This window comes from Schistocerca americana, chromosome 2 (assembly GCF_021461395.2).
Source record: "Schistocerca americana isolate TAMUIC-IGC-003095 chromosome 2, iqSchAmer2.1, whole genome shotgun sequence".
Lineage (NCBI taxonomy): Eukaryota > Metazoa > Arthropoda > Insecta > Orthoptera > Acrididae > Schistocerca > Schistocerca americana.
In genome coordinates, this window is record NC_060120.1 from 774,553,737 (window position 1) to 774,572,929 (window position 19,193).

Below are 19,193 nucleotides of genomic sequence, written 5' to 3' on the forward strand. Positions count from 1 at the left end.
CATTCGTCCCTCCATTCACGCCTGTCGCGACACCACTGGAGGCGGGCTGCACGATGCTGGGGCGTGAGCGGAAGACGGCCTAACGGTGTGCGGGACCGTAGCCCAGCTTCATGGAGACGGTTGCGAATGGTCCTCGCCGATACCCCAGGAGCAACAGTGTCCCTAATTTGCTGGGAAGTGGCGGTGCGGTCCCCTACGGCACTGCGTAGGATCCTACGGTCTTGGCGTGCATCCGTGCGTCGCTGCGGTCCGGTCCCAGGTCGACGGGCACGTGCACCTTCCGCCGACCACTGGCGACAACATCGATGTACTGTGGAGACCTCACGCCCCACGTGTTGAGCAATTCGGCGGTACGTCCACCCGGCCTCCCGCATGCCCACTACACGCCCTCGCTCACAGTCCGTCAACTGCACATACGGTTCACGTCCACGCTGTCGCGGCATGCTACCAGTGTTAAAGACTGCGATGGAGCTCCGTATGCCACGGCAAACTGGCTGACACTGACGGCGGCGGTGCACAAATGCTGCGCAGCTAGCGCCATTCGACGGCCAACACCGCGGTTCCTGGTGTGTCCGCTGTGCCGTGCGTGTGATCATTGCTTGTACAGCCCTCTCGCAGTGTCCGGAGCAAGTATGGTGGGTCTGACACACCGGTGTCAATGTGTTCTTTTTTCCATTTCCAGGAGTGTATGTTGTCATATTTGGCTGAAACACGCTAAGGTTACTGAAACTGGACTTCGAAAACCCGACTGCAGTTGCCGTTGCAGTTCTCTAGACATCTTCAGGTTCTTAGGTTCAAAGGATCTCGATTTTCAGAGCTGGTTCTGCTTACTACAGGAAGCATATATTAGAGGTGACGTGATGGTGTTCGAACTGAATATAGCCAGTACTAGTCGAAGGAGTGTAAAGTTGCAGAGAGAACCATTCAAATCGAAATAAATAAATGAGACTGAAATACGCCCGAACGAAAGAAAAGGACAAGTAAATTCCAGAATTTTCTGACATACAATGATCTTATGACAGTAGGGTAAAAAAAGACTTTTCATCAGCTTCCGAACCCTATTCGTAACACTACAACGAAAGCGTACAGATTAAACTGCTACGTAGCGTATCAACACGTGAAGACGCGCAGGCAAGCAAGACTCCTTTAGCCTGCTGACGTTGGGCAGAGCTTGGCTTGGATGGGTGTAGAGCAGCCTGCCCGTTCTGCTGATAACGTGCGGCAGCTTGCCTGCCTGACTAACAGGCAAGCAGGGGATAGTTAAAAGCGGAATGTGTACACCTATGTAGTTTCCCCAGTTGTAGTTATGTTACCCCGAGTTCTACTGTGTTTCACCGAAGGTCAATTTCATCATGATGATTAAACAAAACGTCCAACCCTAGGAATGTGCAATACCCTTCCTTTTCCCAGTTTTTCGTTTTTATTCCTTGCGAAGCAAACAGTAAGATAAATCACTTTTTCATTGCAGCCAAGGCAAACCATTATTTCTCACAGATGAAGCTGATTTCGCCCTCTTTTATTTGGAGTCACTGGGTACCCATCAATGTTTTATATGATTCTTGTCGTCGGAAAAACTTACGGTTCGGTAACATGTATCTTTGATTGCTGGTGAACGTCCACATTAGCTCTAATTTCTAGGAATTTCTCACTCTGATAATTTCGCAGGACATGTATGAGATGAATTTTTACGTAGTTTTCATGCAGTAAACGTCCACGGATCAGCTGATTTCTGGGAGTTCTCCAATGTATAAACACTTTCTGTTGTTATTTCGCTACGGTCGCAGGTTCGAAAATGGTTCAAATGGCTCTAAGCACTATGGGACTTAACATCTGAGGTCATCAGTCCCATAGACTTAGAACTACTTAAACCTAACTAACCTAAGGACATCACTCATATCCATGCCCGAGGCAGGATTCGAACCTGCTACCGTAGCAGCAGCGCGGTTCCGGACTGAAGCGCCTAGAACCGCTCGGTCACCGCGGCCGGCGGTCGCAGGTTCGAATCCTGCCTCGGGCATGGATGTGTGTGATGTCCTTAGGTTAGCTAGGTTTAAGTAGTTCTAAGTTCGAGGGGACTGATGACCTCAGAAGTTAAGTCCAATAGCGCTCAGAGACATTTGAACCATTTTTTTGTTGTTATTTACAGTAAATGCTGATATTTTGTAATCACCAGTCATAGCCAGATTTTTCATACACTGTGTTTAAAGTAATTTATTAGTCTAAAATTTGTCATTATCTCCACCTTGTACCGCACACAGTACTACCTAAGAGCTCTGCAATTATCCAATTTAAGGAAGCGATCTCAAACAGTACAGTAAGGTGATAACAGCCATCCCAGTTCTGTTATTTAAGCAACTAGTTGAAAAACTAAATGTGTAGTTATTGATGATACACATGGTGGAAAATAGGAAGCGAATTTCATTGGCAGAGAGTGACAGCGAAGTATTTTGTCAGTAGAATCCATAGCTGGTAGACGAGGCGAGGCGACGGGCCGCGGCAGGCCCTTGATATGCTACCACGCCCCCAACCACTCTTGCTGGTTTACATAACACGACACCGCCCACTCCACCCCTCAGCTTACGTCTTGACGTGGATACATTAGATACTTTCTTCCCGCTAGACGCCAGCACCCATAGAAATAGTCATGTAATACCCGCATTTTCTTATGTTGGCTCTCTCTTTTTTCTTTTCTTTCTTTCTTTTGAGTCATCAGTCTTCTGGCTGGTCCGATGCGGCCCAGCACGAAACTCCTCTCCTGTGTCAACCTTTTCATCTCAGAGTAACGCTTGCAACCTACGTCCTCAATTGTTTTGTATCTCTGTCTTCCTCTACAGTTTTTATCCTGTATAGTTATTCCCTGTTGTCTTGACAGATGTCCTACCATCCTGTCTCTTCTTATTGTCAGTGTTTTCCATATCTTATTTTCCTCGACGATTCTGCGGTGGCCCTCCTCATTCCTAATTTTCAACATTCGCCTGTAGCACCACATCCCAAAGGCATAGAATCTCTTCTGTTCCGGTTTTCCCATAGTTCATGTTTCACTACCATACAAGGCTGAGCTCCAAACGTACATTCTCAGAAATTTCTGCCTCAAGTTAAGATCTATGCTTGATACTTGCACACCTCTCTTGGCCCCTTTTTCCAGTGCTAGTCTGCTTTTCACATTCTCCTTGCTCTGTCCGTGATGGGTTACTTTGCTGCGTAGATAGCAGAAATCCTTAACTTCATCTACTTCATGGTCACCATGTCACTGATAAGTTTCTCGCTGTTTTCATGTCTGCTACTTCTCATTTTGTCTTTCTTAGTTTTGCTCTCAATCCATATTCTGTACTCACTGGTCTGTTCATTCCATTGAACACATCCTGTAATTCTTCTTCACTTTCACTAAGGATAGCAATGTCATCTGCGATTCTTATCATTGATATCCTTTCACCTTGAATTTTAATCCCACTCTTGAACTTTTCTTTTGTTATTTGTTGGCTCTACTAGTCCCACTAAGAGTACATCCTTAATTGTGCATTATAAATTTCCAGTTAGTCATTTAAGTTAGCGATTGTTTGGTGTGCCTCATGTTCAATATTATTGATTTTCTTTCCTCTCCCTAGAAAAGTATCTAATGGCCTATTCACATCCTCTAGCTCTAATTCTTCAAATTTTATTTTTGTGGTAATTTTGTAGGATATATGTTGGAGGAAGTAATTCCTTGCCTGGAACGTAACCTTCCAGATTATTTTCAGAAGTAAAGGCCATCCGTGATGCACAACACATGTCCGACAGCGATACTTTTCTATATGCTTTTACGTAGTCATTCTATTGTAGCTCACTCGGGGTGGCTACTTCCAATTATACTTCAATTGTTACTGTTTCCTGTGATTTGTAATCAGTAGTGTAATCATACAGTAGTGGGTCTCTCTGTCTGTGTGCAGTACGCCACATTTAACATTTATATTGATATGGCCAATCCCGTCTCCGACATATTGGGTGATAACTCTCTCAGAAAAACATCTATTGTTCCACGTCCCACCTCCTGTAAAATAACTTTGGTTGCTTCATCATTCTCCATCAACTCGCATGTATCCACATTAATTTTCCTTATTCTGTTGACAAAACTTTCCCGACTCGTCCTACCTCTGCGATTCCCTCACTCATCTGTTCTCAAAAGAATCTTGAGCTATTGTGCTTCTTATAGCGCAGTACGATACCATTTCTCAGTTGGGTGAATGTGTACGTCTTTCTTAAAGTTTCCTGATACGTAACAAATGCATTTGCTCCGCCCGTCAAACACAATTTGGTCTTCTGCAGTAACTACTAATACATCCAGAAACTCTGCCTTGGAACTGCCACTAGGCCATCTGTAAATGATAACACATTCCCCCTTGACTTGTCTGTAAAGGGATTAACCAATCTATCAGCTGCCCAGTCTAACAAAGGAGGGGTCAAACTGTATGACGCCATATCCTATCTCATAGCAACTACCTGCCTATGCATCTCTGTGTTATCCGATACATAGTTGTAGCATAATCGATATCTGCCATGCAATACTTCCCACTGGCTGTGGAATAACAACTGTTTCACCAAATACTCCAGTTCTCGTTTATTTGTCTTCGATCTCAATCCCTTCCAATTCCAGTTTTCCACATTAACGGCACTTTAAGGAGTAATTCCTTTAATAGGAACAGACAATCAGTACATTGATTCTCTTTCTTAAGACCTATGGAATAACATTATTTGTGGGAGCATCTATAATACAATGTAAACTATGCAAAATATCTGAAACACGTACTTATCTTCCATGTCCCCCACACACGAATATCATATAAAGTAATGCGTATTGCTGTATGTCACCGTAGTACCGTGTTTTACTACCGAAACACTTACAAGATACAACAAAACTACTAAATAGACTACAAGCACATGGCCTGCCATTGTATGTACATTGCTACCACCAGCCCCAGCACTGCCAATAAGTGATCCAAACATTTCTTTACTGCTATAGAACAAAAAAATTACAACAGTAGTGCTACATGTGCACTTCATGCTCGAAATCTTATTATTTTGATAAATAATACGGGCAATTTTATTTTTGAATGCAGGACTGATTTTTTTTCATTCGCGATTAGAGATCTGTAATCATACTTTCATATTAAGACAGGCGGCATGCATGTATTTTTTTGTACAAATAGTGTTTCTCTACACACCAAAACTCATACTTAGGGAGGAAACTCCGATGTGTGGCCACTTTCCATAGTTATTTACGGTAAACGCAGATGTTTTATATTTCTCTGTTGAATCCAGATTTTCCCATACATTGTGTTTAAAGTAATTTGTAGGCATAGCTTGCTTGAACATCTGCAGTAGCCTGCTCTTTGTCCATCCAGTTTATTTCGCCACTTACTCGAGTTTTCGTTTTTAAACTTCCTTCTATTCTATTTCCAGTTTTCTTTTGCCTACGGCTCTTAAAGATTTCTTTAATAGGCCGTAGTCTAAGTTTGTTTGACACATTGATTCACTTTCTTAAGGTATGTGGAATGATACTGTTGGTATGAACCAATTATATTTCAGTGATATCTATATCTGACGGTACTGCTGAGAAAAATGTCCTGCATTGAGAAAAAAATATACTTCTCTAGCTTCAATATAATACTTCTTTATTACGCTGATATCACCTTTCTTGCAGCCTGTGTTACCAGTGTCCACAATATTTATAGATAAATGAGTAAAACTGTAGGCAGACAGAACTTAGTTTATAATCTGTTCTTGCTCTTGATTGTATGGAAGCTTTACTTGTACACTAGTCAACTCTCTTATTTTCTTATTACCCCCCAGCAGGCCAATTGCAGAATACTTTTAAATACAACACGCAGCTGTTTCGTAATAATAATATACATCACACACAAGTGATAGGCACAGAGTACAGTGGAACATATTGTACCTTCTATTTGGTAGTATTTAATACATTTAGAAAGTATCTCACAGGGTTATTCACACCATTCAAACCACAGTTATAGTAGTCTAGTCTGGTAGTACCATGGTTTTTAGTCAAGGAAGACGTATAAGTTTTTCATAGATGAGTTCATGTTACAAGCAGCATAAACGTATTTAATTCTTCTGTACGTGTAGTGTTACTCTACACCGAAAACATTTGCTTGTGGAGGAAATTTGGGAAACCAGACGAAGAGCACGTTTGGCGACACCGTCTCTGGCGGGCCGCTTGAATTTGCGCGCACAGTAGTCTGATTGGCTAACTTCAGTATTAATTAACTCGGAAACGGCGGAACGCATTTAATTTTTTCCTTAACAATTATTTCGCAACGCAACTATCCTGCAGCATACTCACAAGCTTTTTAGACTGTTTCTGACCAAGCTGTATACTCTGCAAAGCATTCACAGATTTTAGCAGTTTCCTACTCTATACGCATACTGAGCAACAGAACAATGATTGTCTGTATGCCTCTGCATGCACTCTAACATCTCTCAACTTATTACCGTGGTCCCTAAGTAAGATATACGGTGGTTGCAGTAGAATTATCCCACAGTTTACCTCGAAAGCCCGGTACCTAAACCTACAAAAAGAAATTTGCGAGAACTAAATTGTATTTCTTCCGTGAAATCCCATTTAAGTTCCTGCAAAACAAGCACAGGTCACTTGTCGTATGTGTGGTAAGAGCTATAGACTATTCCGTGTTTTAAATAAAGTATGAATTATGCTGTATTATTTGTCTACTGATCGTCTTAGTTCAGCTAAAGTTGACATTATAACCAGGAATATCGACCATTCCACTCTGAAATAGTACGTAGGAAAAAACGAACAATGCGTGTTTTAAACACCTAAATTTTAATATAGCTCTGTTATGCAGCCAGGCCTGTGAAAACAATACTAAGCAATGTATAATTATTATTAACTTAAACGAGGAGGGATCTTGTGAAAACACAATTAACGACAGGATATGTTCTTAATGGATTGGAAGAAATTTGTGTTATGCGTCTTTTGGTACAACAAAAACTATAATATTATTACAGCTGAAACATCTGTCTGTACTGCGTATTAAAAAGACAAGGCGAGATTGATGCTGTGTGACGGATACTGTAATATTTCCGCTTGTGCCGCAAATGGCATAGACTGAACTGTGTTTAAATAAAAAGTGTAGACATGGGACCGATCCTGTTTATGTGCAAGCGCACTATAAGGAGGCAAGCAGCTCGCAGAATAACTCAGTGGCGTAAACAGCGCGGCGCATGGCTGCCTACAGTTGATCCACCGCCTCGTAGCTCCCCCAGGCTCATGGCCCGATGACCCACAAACACTAACTGTTTCTTCCAGCGTGTGACCTAAATACCCACTGAAATTTTAGAAGCAATTTTCGGTGAGAAACATATTAATAATAATCACAATTAATAAAATATTCCGGGCTACTATGCCGTGGTCGAATGGATTTCACCTTAAAACCCGACTTTTTGTCCCCATCTGCGGAAGACATTTTCAAAGGGGTCACAGCTTTAATTGAATGTCGGATTCACACCTTGGCTCGCTACTGACTACAGCAAAATTCTGCTACAGCGAGCTTCCTCACAATGGCGTGACGTCACATGTTTTGAATACGCGAACGCAATTGGCCGTTGTCGACTGCCGTGGTCAGCTGTTGCTCTCATCTTGCAGTAGAAGACTGGTACACATCTTCTCCAGCGCCGGAATCCATATGTCATTCAATTTCACGCCCTCCTCCTTCCTGTTGAAATTCTTGGGGTGTTTCACAATCTCCGTGGCCTCCCTATATAGCCTTTCGTGGTATTCCATTGTGGCTGCCAGTATTTGAGTCCTATCAAAATGAAAGTGGTGAACTGGCTGTAAAGCATGTTCCGCAACAGCTGATCTGTCAATCTCCGCTCTTCTGCAATTGCCCTTGCATTCTTAGAGTCGTTTTTTGACACTTCTTTCTGTAGTTCCCACGTACCCCTTCCCACAACTACACGGTATCCTATAAATTCCGGCTTTTTTCAGTGGCTGGCGAGCACGCTTGGCCTATTTTAAGTGATCTTGTATCTTCCGTGTGGGTGTGTAGATTACCAAGATATTCCACTTTTTCAAGATTTTTCCTGTGCGGTCATTCACGTCCTTAATGAATGGCAGGAACTCTTTCGATTTCACCGGCGCTTGAGCATCGCTATGATTTCTACACCGCGGTTTTAACTCTCTTTTCACCGCAGCGAACGAATAACTATTCTTGAGCAACGTATTGGTGAGATGTTTTAGTTCTGCTTCAAACAGCTCTGGTTCATAGATTTTCCCCGCTCTGTCTGCCAAAGCTTTTATGATGCCTCGCTTTTGTTGTGGGTGGTGGTTCGTTACGTACATCGGGATTCGAACCAATTGCCCTCGCGGATTCGAAAGATGTGACGTCACGCCCCTGCGCGGAGGGTCGCGGAAGCGGAATTTTGCTGTAGTCAGTAGCGAGCCAGGGTGTGAATCGGACATTCAACAAAGCTGCGATCCCCACGAAAGTGTCCTCGGCAGATAGGGACGAAACATCGGGTTTTAAGGTGAAATCCCTTCGAAAACGGCATAATAGCCCGGAATATTTTATTAATTGTGACAATTCCGGCGGTGAAAGCTTATATTTTACAATCATACAAATGATATTCATCAGCTCTGGGCCATGTAGGAAGAGCGTGTGGTCCAGCACCTATCAGATGATAGAGGCAAAACATACACCCTTGGCGTGGGGATGTGGAGCAGGATGCTGCTCGTTGACTTCCGGTAACAAGGTGTGGGCCGGCCGAAGTGGCCGTGCGGTTAAAGGCGCTGCGGTCTGGAACCGCAAGACCGCTACGGTCGCAGGTTCGAATCCTGCCTCGGGCATGGATGTTTGTGATGTCCTTAGGTTAGTTAGGTTTAAGTAGTCCTAAGTTCTAGGGGACTAATGACCTCAGCAGTTGAGTCCCATAGTGCTCAGAGCCATTTGAACCAACAAGGTGTGGTGGCGACTGAGACGCGCTTGGCGCTGGCGTACCCCTCACATCGCTTTTAGCAACTGGAGTATTGTGGAGAGCAACGACACCGGCGTCTGCATTCACTGCTCGCTAGTGAATGTGCTTAACAATAACGTCCTAAATGTTTCCTTTCCTTCCTACTACACTGGAGGACGCAGCACGATGGCATAAGGAAACGCCTGCGGTAATTGGTAAACACGGAACAAGAACTGTTCTAACGTAAACCGTTCAGAAGATATGACGATTTTATTTCATATAGTTCAATAATTGTCACCCTGTATGTCATGTCTGTTCTTTCGGATATGTCTGAAAGAACAAACACCGTATATATATATATATATATAACTAGGGCAATCTGCAATCGTGAAATTAATGCAATTCCCTCCAAATTAATTCGAAGTGCAAAACAGACGCTGTTGTTGTTGTGGTCTTCAGTCCTGAGACTGGTTTGATGCAGCTCTCCATGCTACTCTATCCTGTGCAAGGTGCTTCATCTCCCAGTACGTACTGCAGCCTACATCCTTCTGAATCCGCTTAGTGTATTCATCTCTTGGTCTCCCTCTACGATTTTTACCCTCCACGCTGCCCTCCAATACTAAATTGGTGATCCCTTGATGCCTCAGAATATGTCCTATAAAAAATCGATCTCTTCTCCTAGTCAAGTTGTGCCACAAGCTCCTCTTCTCCCCAATTCTATTCAATACCTCCTCATTAGTTATGTGATCTACCCATCTAATCTTCAGCATTGTTCTGTAGAATCACATTTCGAAAGCTTCTATTCTCTTCTTGTCTAAACTATTTATCGTCCATGTTTCACTTCCATACATGGCTACACTCCATACAAATACTTTCAGAACGACTTCCTGACACTTAAATCTGTACTCGATGTTGACAAATTTATCTTCTACAGAAACGCTTTCCTTACCATTGCCAGTCTACATTTTATATCCTCTCTACTTCGACCGTCATCAGTTATTTTGCTCCCCAAATAGCAAAACTCCTTTACTGCTTTAAGTCTCTCATTTCCTAATCTAATTCCCTCAGCATCACCCGAGTTAACTCGACTGCAATCCATTATCTACTGTAAAAAACCCTCATTAACTAACTGTGCACAATAAGATCATTGCAATCATTTCAAGTTACAGTTAAATAGCGAGTTTCTGACGTTTTTCTGCTGTAGGACACCACAATCCCAAGAAACTTTCGACACAAAGGGGAAAAAACCTGACAACAAATATAAACAGCTAATTTGAACGTGAACAGTCGACTGAATGTGACCCATTCTGAGCGAAACCGATAACGACGCCAATTTGTGTAAATAAATAGTACTGTTAAGAACGGTTGGTTGCTGTTTTCTTCTTTGGAAGAATCAATTTGATTTCGTAGGCAGCCACGGCCCAGAGGGTCAGCTTTCGATAGAAGAGTATTTTGTATGGTTCAGGGCTGAGCTGCAGCGCCTCTGACATTCGTACGCCTGTGGAGCTGCTAGCCGCCAGCCTGTTGTGGAGGCGCCTTCGAGATCGGCGCTGGCGCATGGGCGCCGCTGTCGCTTTGCGCGGCCTCGCAGACAAGACGGCGCGGCCGGAAGGATCCACCGGCACGCAGGAGGGATGGCCGGCTAATGGCCAGTCAGCTGCCCCCCTATCGATCCCCGGCGCGGGAATCCGCCATCCTCAGCGTGGGGCCGCGCCCGCCGGTGTATTCCACATCTGGTGCCTGGCACGGCCTAGAACACACCCGGCCAGCCGCCCCTCCCCTCGCGTCGCTGATTTATTTGCCGCGCGGACTGGAAGCGAGAAAGGGAAGACGGGAAAAAGAAAGGGGAAAAACTTTTGGCTGCGTGTCTCGGACCGTTTTTCTGGCCCGCCGAGCCGTCTTCGTCCCGGACGCCGCAGACGTGATCGCCCGGCCGACAGCAGCCATTTCCTGTGGGTCCGCCGGATACACCGCGGCGATTGCCCTCGACGGAGCTCGGCGTGCCGTCGGCCCCGTCGTATCCGTCTCAGTTTCAGAAGTTCTGACCTCATCTCGATAAACAAGCAAATACACATGGTTTTCATTTACAACAATACACGTCTCGGGTAAATTTGACGATGTTAACACATTTTATCGCTGGCTGGAAGTCTTCGGCAGAAGCCACACAATCTGTTAACCTACAAAAAAATCATGAAACGCTTTATTGGTGTCAGAAGCTCGTTGCCATCAATCACAAATTGGTACAAAAATAAAAGTCCAAGATTTATGTCGTTATGCACCTTACTAACTTAGCTCGCATTATTTTATATAATTGTCATCGGGGACAGTTGGAGTTTACAGAAAGCTCAGTGTACCTACTTCTTCACTTGCAACCCCGTTCACATTTAGGGTTTCCTCGGTTTCCCTAAGTCGGTTAAGACTAAAACCGATATAGGCTGTTTGACACTGGCTTACCAGGTTTCATTCCCGGCCCGACTGAATGAATGCCTCTCTGCGAATTTAAACTAATCTATGACGGGCGACGAATCAAACGCAGAACTTCACTTTTCGCGAAAAATGCTATTGCCGACTGAGCCAAGCGCACCTCACGATTTCCCCCCCCCCCCCCCCCCGCCCCCTCCCCCCTTACCTCCTCTTCCTCGCAAATTAAAGCTTTACTTTCGCAATTACCTGTCTCCTACTTTGCAAACCTTACTTTCTCTGCGTACGTTGTAGGGCTAACACACACACACACACACACACACACACACACACACACACATATATATATATATATATACATATATATATATATATATATATGTGTGTGTGTGTGTGTGTGTGTGTGTGTGTGATGTCCATAGGTTAGTTTGGTTTAAGTAGTTCTAAGTCTAGCGGACTGATGACCTCAGATGTTAAGTCCCATAGTGCTTAGAGCCATTTAAAGCATTTTTTTGAACAGGGAAACAAATGACCACAGTTTCAGAAAAATTGGATGATTTGTTCAGGAAGAAGGGCTTCACAAATCGAGCAAGTCAATAACGTGTTGGACCATCCTAGCAGTTATTCGGCTTGTCATTGAGTGATAGGGTTGTTGCATGTCCTACTGAGGGATATTGCGCCAAGTTCTGTCCAATTGTCGCGTTACATCGTCAAAATCAATGGTTGGAGTGCCCTGCCCGTAATGCTACAAACGTTCTCAGTTGGGGAAAGATCCGGCGAACACTTGCCAAGGTAGTGTTTGGCAAGCAAAATCCAGTTTTACTGTAATTGTAATAATTTGTTTGTCTATACAAGTACATCACATCTACCGAGTTTCGTCCCATTCAGATGATTCCTTCATGCTGCGTGTTTTTTTTAATTACTGCCCCGGATTTAAAAATTTAAAATGCTGCCATAATCTACTAATTAAGGAGTGTAATCGAACGTTAAAAGTTTAACACAGTAACACATGTATTATAGAAACTGTCTAGTACACTTCTTGAGTTAGCGTAACTCCCGCTGTGCAAATTTGTGGACGATTTTCACGCAGTATTCGTGAATGAGACGACTTAGCGACTTCCAATTAATTTTCCATATAATTTCAAACCTTTTCGAAACTTTTAGCGCTGGCACAAATCGTAATTTAATGACAGAAAAAAGTGTATCGGTTACTACGTTTTCGTTGACCATGCAGTAAAACTTCATCATCAGGCATGATTTTATTATTATTATTATTATTTCCTTACTACTAACTCCACTCGTAACACATTTTGCAGACAGTATCCACGCATACGAAAGAATGTACCTCAAAATTATATGATTTTACGATATATTGTTCAGAGGTATGACGTGATAAACATGGAGTTGCTTGAAAAATGATATGTAGGGAAAACGAGCTTTTCCTAAAACTGAGCGCAAATTATCCAGGTTTTGGTTTTGACTTTTTCAGTTGTCTAAAGGTAAATAGCCCGAAAGTAATAAAATCAACGTAATTAGGGCTTTGCATCTACATCTATAAAGGCTTTACATGCTTGGAGTCAAGTACCTAACACATTAACTCATTTGTAAAGAACTCAGACGTCTGAAGCTGTTTTATAAGTGAGTGTTGGATTATTTGAAGAATCGCAGATGGGGAGGGGGGGGGGGGGCAGGGAAGGGGGGCGGGGGATTACTGGCCTGGAGGAAAGGGTACTGCGGAGGTTTTGCTTCCAGAACGAATCTCTCAAAAAATGGTTCAAATGGCTCTGAGCGCTATGGGACTTATTATCTGTGGTCATCAGTCCCCTAGAACTTAGAACTACTTAAACCTCACTAACCTAAGGACATCACACACATCCATGCCCGAGGCAGGATTCGAACCTGCGACCGTAGCAGTCGCGCGGTTCCGGACTGAGCACCTGAACCGCTAGACCACCGCGGCCGGCACGAATCTCTCAGTCTGCAGCGGAGTGTACGCTGTTTCGAAGTTTCTTGGTAAAGTGTGCAGGAGATCTTTTAACAAGTTTTCAATGTAGCAGAAGGGTACTGGTGAAAGTTAAGCTGTAAGGAGGCCCCTGAGTCGTACCTGCATCGGTAAGTCGGTAACAGCGATGCCCACCAAAGGTAAATTTAGGCCCTGACTCCCGGCCTGGCACACAGCAATGAAGTTTTGCATGGTCTCACATAATCGATATCCAAAGTGAAGAAGTTCAGCTCTCTTAAACAGTGTGCGTTCGTTTTCTATGTCGAACACGAAATTGGCGTCTTTCTCTCCTAATATGTTTTTTTCCCTGGTGTTGTTTCGCAATTTATAAATATACACAATTCGTCTCTTCACGTTATCAACAAGTTTCTTCGCTCACTGAAGATATGAGCTATTTGATTTTATTAAGTCAGACGCTATCCCCCAGTTCGTTAACCGAAATACGTGACAATATTCCGACGATAATTTTTTCTCGTCAGAAGAATGCAATCATGATCATACTTCTCATTCCTAATTTGGAAGATGTCTGGCACTAGTTCTCCCACTATGAAGCGTAACTATTTGGTCAACAAGAGAATCTCAAACAGCGAAAAGCAAATTTTCCTACAATTCTCACCAGATTAAGTAGACAAACCGCACTTATCTTTCCAGTTTAGTAACATTTAAGGCTTATAAAGCTTAAAAGCGAAATGAGTACTGACGGAAGAACTAAACAGACTCTTTAATGCAGCGCATACGTTGAAGATTGATCAGACTGAAAGTCACTCGAAGACAAGTCTCACATAGTTATACAATTATGAGACTTCCGCGGCCACTTACTGATTTGTTTAAGACCTGACATCGTCCAGTTAAGGAGACACAGCGGTATGTATTATTTATTATAAATTTCGCAATAACATTTAATTACAACTTGATGATTACTGGTTGCAGTTGTCTAGCAATTATCCTCAGATATATGGAAGTAAACAGAAAATTGGTTTTCGGTTAATATGAACACTTAACAATATTTAAGAATCACACGTTTTTGTAAAAGTATTAAAATTTGAAAAATAGTAAAAACATATCATGCTTACTAACGAATCAGTATTTAAGTTCTCTGTTGGCAGCTACAACACTGTTCGCCACAACAACATCATTGCTAGTCACACATAGTAACTGTGTTCTTGTCAGCAATACTGTATGTACTAATGTACCTATTCTTTAGTAAGCATGGTATGTTGGCCACAACAATATCGTTATTTTCACACTTACTAATGGTGTTGCTGCATCCAAAATAGTAGTAACATTTACTTAGGTACGGTTTCTTTAGTAAACATGATACGTTTTCACTATTTTTTATGTTTCAATACTTAAATAAAAATTTATATTTCTTAGAGACTGTTAGATTTCACATTAATCGAACGGCAATTTTTCTGTTCATTTTCATAGATTCGAGACTGGTCACTAGTCAACCGAAGCCACTAATGATCAAGCTGTAATTATATTTTATTGCAGCGAAGACCATTAAAATTTGTAGTTTCTTAGCATCCTGCGTGGGGGCATGTGTTTGGGTTCGTTCTTGACACAGTGGTTTAGTTGACAATCTAACGTTTCGGCAGGCCCACAGATTTCTCAAAGAATTATCCTCCGTAGGTATTAACGAAGTGTTCAGTCCTGCGCTGATCGAGAACTGAATTTTAACTTTTTTATCGTTTATTGCTAATATTTGTATCGCATTTTCGAGCTGAGCATTAAATATATGCATATAATACTAAGAAATTCCATGATGAGTAATATGATTAATTCCATCTCGATCTCATTTCTAAAAGCTTTGCTGACTGCCGTAGTATTTTATATGTTTATGAACGAATTACGAGATGCAGTTTCAATTGTTCAAAGAAGACGCGCCGTTAAATGTACTTCAAATCACTGTTCTTATTGTTGATCGCTAACAGTAACTAAATGAACTGGACTTTCACTAGAAGTCTTCGAGGAGCAAATGTTGGCTGTCTTTCGTTAAACGTTTCAGTTGTATATCTTGGATAGCGATACACAGTTTCAGCACCGATTCATTTGTGCACGCGTATGCTTCACGGCTAAGTCTTCTTGGCACGGTAGAAAACGTCCAGGTAATTTCTGCCTCACACGTGCGCGCACACACAGCTGGGGAAGCTCTGATAATTTTAAAAAAATAACCCGCACAGATTACAAGTGCAATTCATACTGCCGTTTCAGATCGGAATGATACCTCGAAACCGGGTGCGGAGTTAAAAATGAGTATATGAAACGGCAGAGGTGGTTTTGTTGGAGTGATTCTCGCACAGTTACAAGGAGCAGTCAAAGAGAAACAAGCGGGAGGTTGTAAAGTGAGAACCGTTGGAGGTATCGTAACCAACAGACATGCAGCGCCTTCCGTACACCTGAGCCATTCTTCGACGAATTTCCGTCACCTGTGCCCCTTCGTCTATAAGGAAACACTACACACCATTGCTCTTCTTTTAAAACCATTTCTCTATTTTCAGCACTTCTGAGTGCAGTGGACTGTCGACGCGTGCAGGTGCTTGGTCTGTCGTCAAGTGATTGTGCGCACATCTCTCTCTAGCGGCGAGTTTGGGACCACACTTCTCTTCATGGGCGTGTCTCTCTCCACACAAAACAGGCCAGAGGGGACGTATCTGGGGATCGAACAGGCCATGGTACAGGACCACCTCTGCCAATCCACGTTTCTGGCAACCATCGGTCCAGAAATCGACGCACACGACGAGTGAAATGTGCCGGCGCCCCGTCATGTTGGAACCACATGCGTTGTCTTGTAGGGAGCGGGACGTCGTCCAGCAATTCTGACAATGCTCTGGCGAGAAAATTGTACTAGTGCCTGCCATTTAATGGCCTAGGTAGCAGATACGGCCCAATTAAACAGTCCCCAACAACACCGACCCACACATTAACCAAGAACCCCACTTGATGAGCGCTAGTAACTGTGGCATGTGGGTTATCCTCACTCCAGACATGCGAATTGTGCATGTTGAAGACTCCATCACGCCCGAACGTTGCTTCATCGGTAAACAACACAGAGGATGGAAATGTAGGATTCATTTCACACTGTTCCAGATACCACTGCGAAAACTGTGCTCTGGGTGGATAATCAACTGGTTCCAGGTTGTGGAATAACTGAAGAGCGTAATACGGCCTCCACCGGTTTAAATAGTCTCCACAGGAAAAAATGACATCAAGGAAAAATATTTGTTTTGATGTCCCCTGCAACCTCTCAGAGTTTGTCGGTTTAAATACTTTTCACCCTGTGTATATACAAAAAGAGTTCCGGAACCTGTACAGAAAATTGGAATAGAGCTCAACATAAACAACATTTCCGCCATTTTTACTGCTCATGAAAACCACACATCGCATGTTGTACCACCATACAGCGAGACCTTCGGAGGTGGTGGTCCAGATTGCTGCACACACCGGTATCTTTAATACCCAGTAGCACACCCTCTTGCACTGATGCATGCCTGTATTCGTCATGGCATACTATCCATAAATTCATCAAGTCACTGTTGGTCCAGATTGTCCCACTCCTCAACTGCGATTCGGCGTAGATCCCTCAGAGTCGTTGGTGGGTCACGTCGTTCACAAACAGCCCTTTTCAATCTATCCCAGGCATGTTCGATATGGTTCATGTCTGGAGAACATGCTGGACACTCTCGTCGAGAGTCATTCACAAGACGTGCACGATGGGGAGCGCGAATTGTCGTCCACGAAGTCGAATACCTCGCCAATATGCTGCCGATATGATTACACTATCGGTCGGAGGATGGCATTCACGTATAGTACAGCCGTTATGGCGCATTCCATGACCACCATCGGCGTACGTCGGCCCCACATAATGCCACCACAAAAGAGCAGGGAACCTCCAACTTGCTGTACTCGCTCGACAGTGTGTCTAAGGCATTCAGCCTGATCGGGTTGCCTCCAAACAAGTCCCAGACGATTGTCTGGTTGAAGGCATATGCGACACACATCGGTGAAGAGACGTCGGGAGTGAAGTTGCGCATCATGCAGCCTATTGGGCTCACTCAGAGTCGTAACACGACGTCCTGTGGCTGCACGAAAAGCATTATTCAACATGGTGGCGTTGGCGCGAGGTTTAATCCGTAGGTAGCGGTCATCCAATGCAGTAGTAGCCCTTGGGCGGCCTGAACGAGGCATGGCATCGAGAGTTCCCGCCTCTCTGTGTCTCCTCCATGTCCGAACAACATCGCTGTGGTTCACTCCGAGACGCCTGGACACTTGTTGAGAGCCCTTCCTGGCAACAATGCGGACGCGACGGAACCGCGCTACTGACCGTCTAGGCATGGTTGAACTACAGGTAACACGAGCCGTGTACCTTCTTTCTGGTGGAATGACTGGAGGCATGCGACGTCAAGTGACAATGAGAGTAATCGTTGCTATTTGGCGTAGGGAAAACAAAGTGAGGAGGAACTATATTACTGTGTACGCACATGGATGTAGTCTTAAGGAACGACAATAAGAAATTAGAATACGAAATACGACTACTCAGTTAGATCTCAGCTAATCCCAACGGTACACCATAGCTATGCATATCTAAACTAACGTAGAAACACATGACCAGAAGCTGCATTGGCGTTTCGTATGTACTGTTCGAAATGACGGCCAAAGTACGTCTTATCGCAGAAAGGATTGCTGAACACGATCCATCACGTCTGTATCTTTTCACTTAGTACCACAGGCATATTATATTCTGCGTCGAAGTTTGTTGACATCAACAATTCTCCCTTCACAAATCACAGATTTCAGATGGTCCCATAACAAAGAAATCCAGTGGATTAAGGTCCGACGATCTAGATGGCCAAGCTACACGGCCTCCAGCACCAATCCATTTGGAAAGGAAGGAATTGTGCAGGTGCCGTCGCACTGTGGCGCTGAAGTGAGCGGGGCTTCGTCATGCATGTGCCACAGGTCCATAGAAGAGGCCAGCCTAACGTCTTCCAGAATCCCGGTAATACATCACCAAGTAAACGCAGATATGGCTCGCTTGTCAGCATTGGTGGTAGCAAGTGTGGCCCTATGACATGCCGATCGAGAATACCACACCTGATATTGACACCGCATCGTTGTTGATACCTGAGGACTATTGTGCTGTGGAGGTTTTCTTCTGCCCACTAGCGCCGAATTATGCGAATTCACTGCAACCTCCTCCTTGAAATACGTTCGTAAAAAATGCTAATCGTGCCTCTGACGCCGCAACCTGTGTTTCCAGAAGTCCAGCCTCTGCTGATGGTCTCCCGACGACAATGGTTGTACCTTCTACACGCGAAAGAGATGATAAAGGTTTCTGCGCAGTACTCGCAAAACAGTACACTGTGACATTCCGATCGCAGTGGCGAGAGACCTGGTGCTTATTCTTCGGTCCTCGGCAAACGTTTGTAACAAATTCTCTCCGGCCACTAAATCCTGGAGGTGCTACAAATGCACCATACTCCTTCAAACGCCTATCCACAGAGTAAAATGTTTTTGCGGATGGAAGACGCCGGTTAGGAAACTTCTCGTGATTCAGTTGTGTCACGAGAGATCAAGACAACTGTATCTTGCAACGTCAGCTCTTCCATAGACAAGCTCATAGTTGAGGTGGATGTCGTCGTACGCCTCGTCTGTGAAGCTTGCCACGGTAGTAACACTGCGACGCGTCCGTTAGCAGCCGCTGTTGACGCGACGAGTGTCGGCTAGAGCAAACACTGCACTGCTGTTGTAAACACACCATGCGTGCCGCGATTTTCCTTCCGCCAATGTCAACACTTTCCTTTTA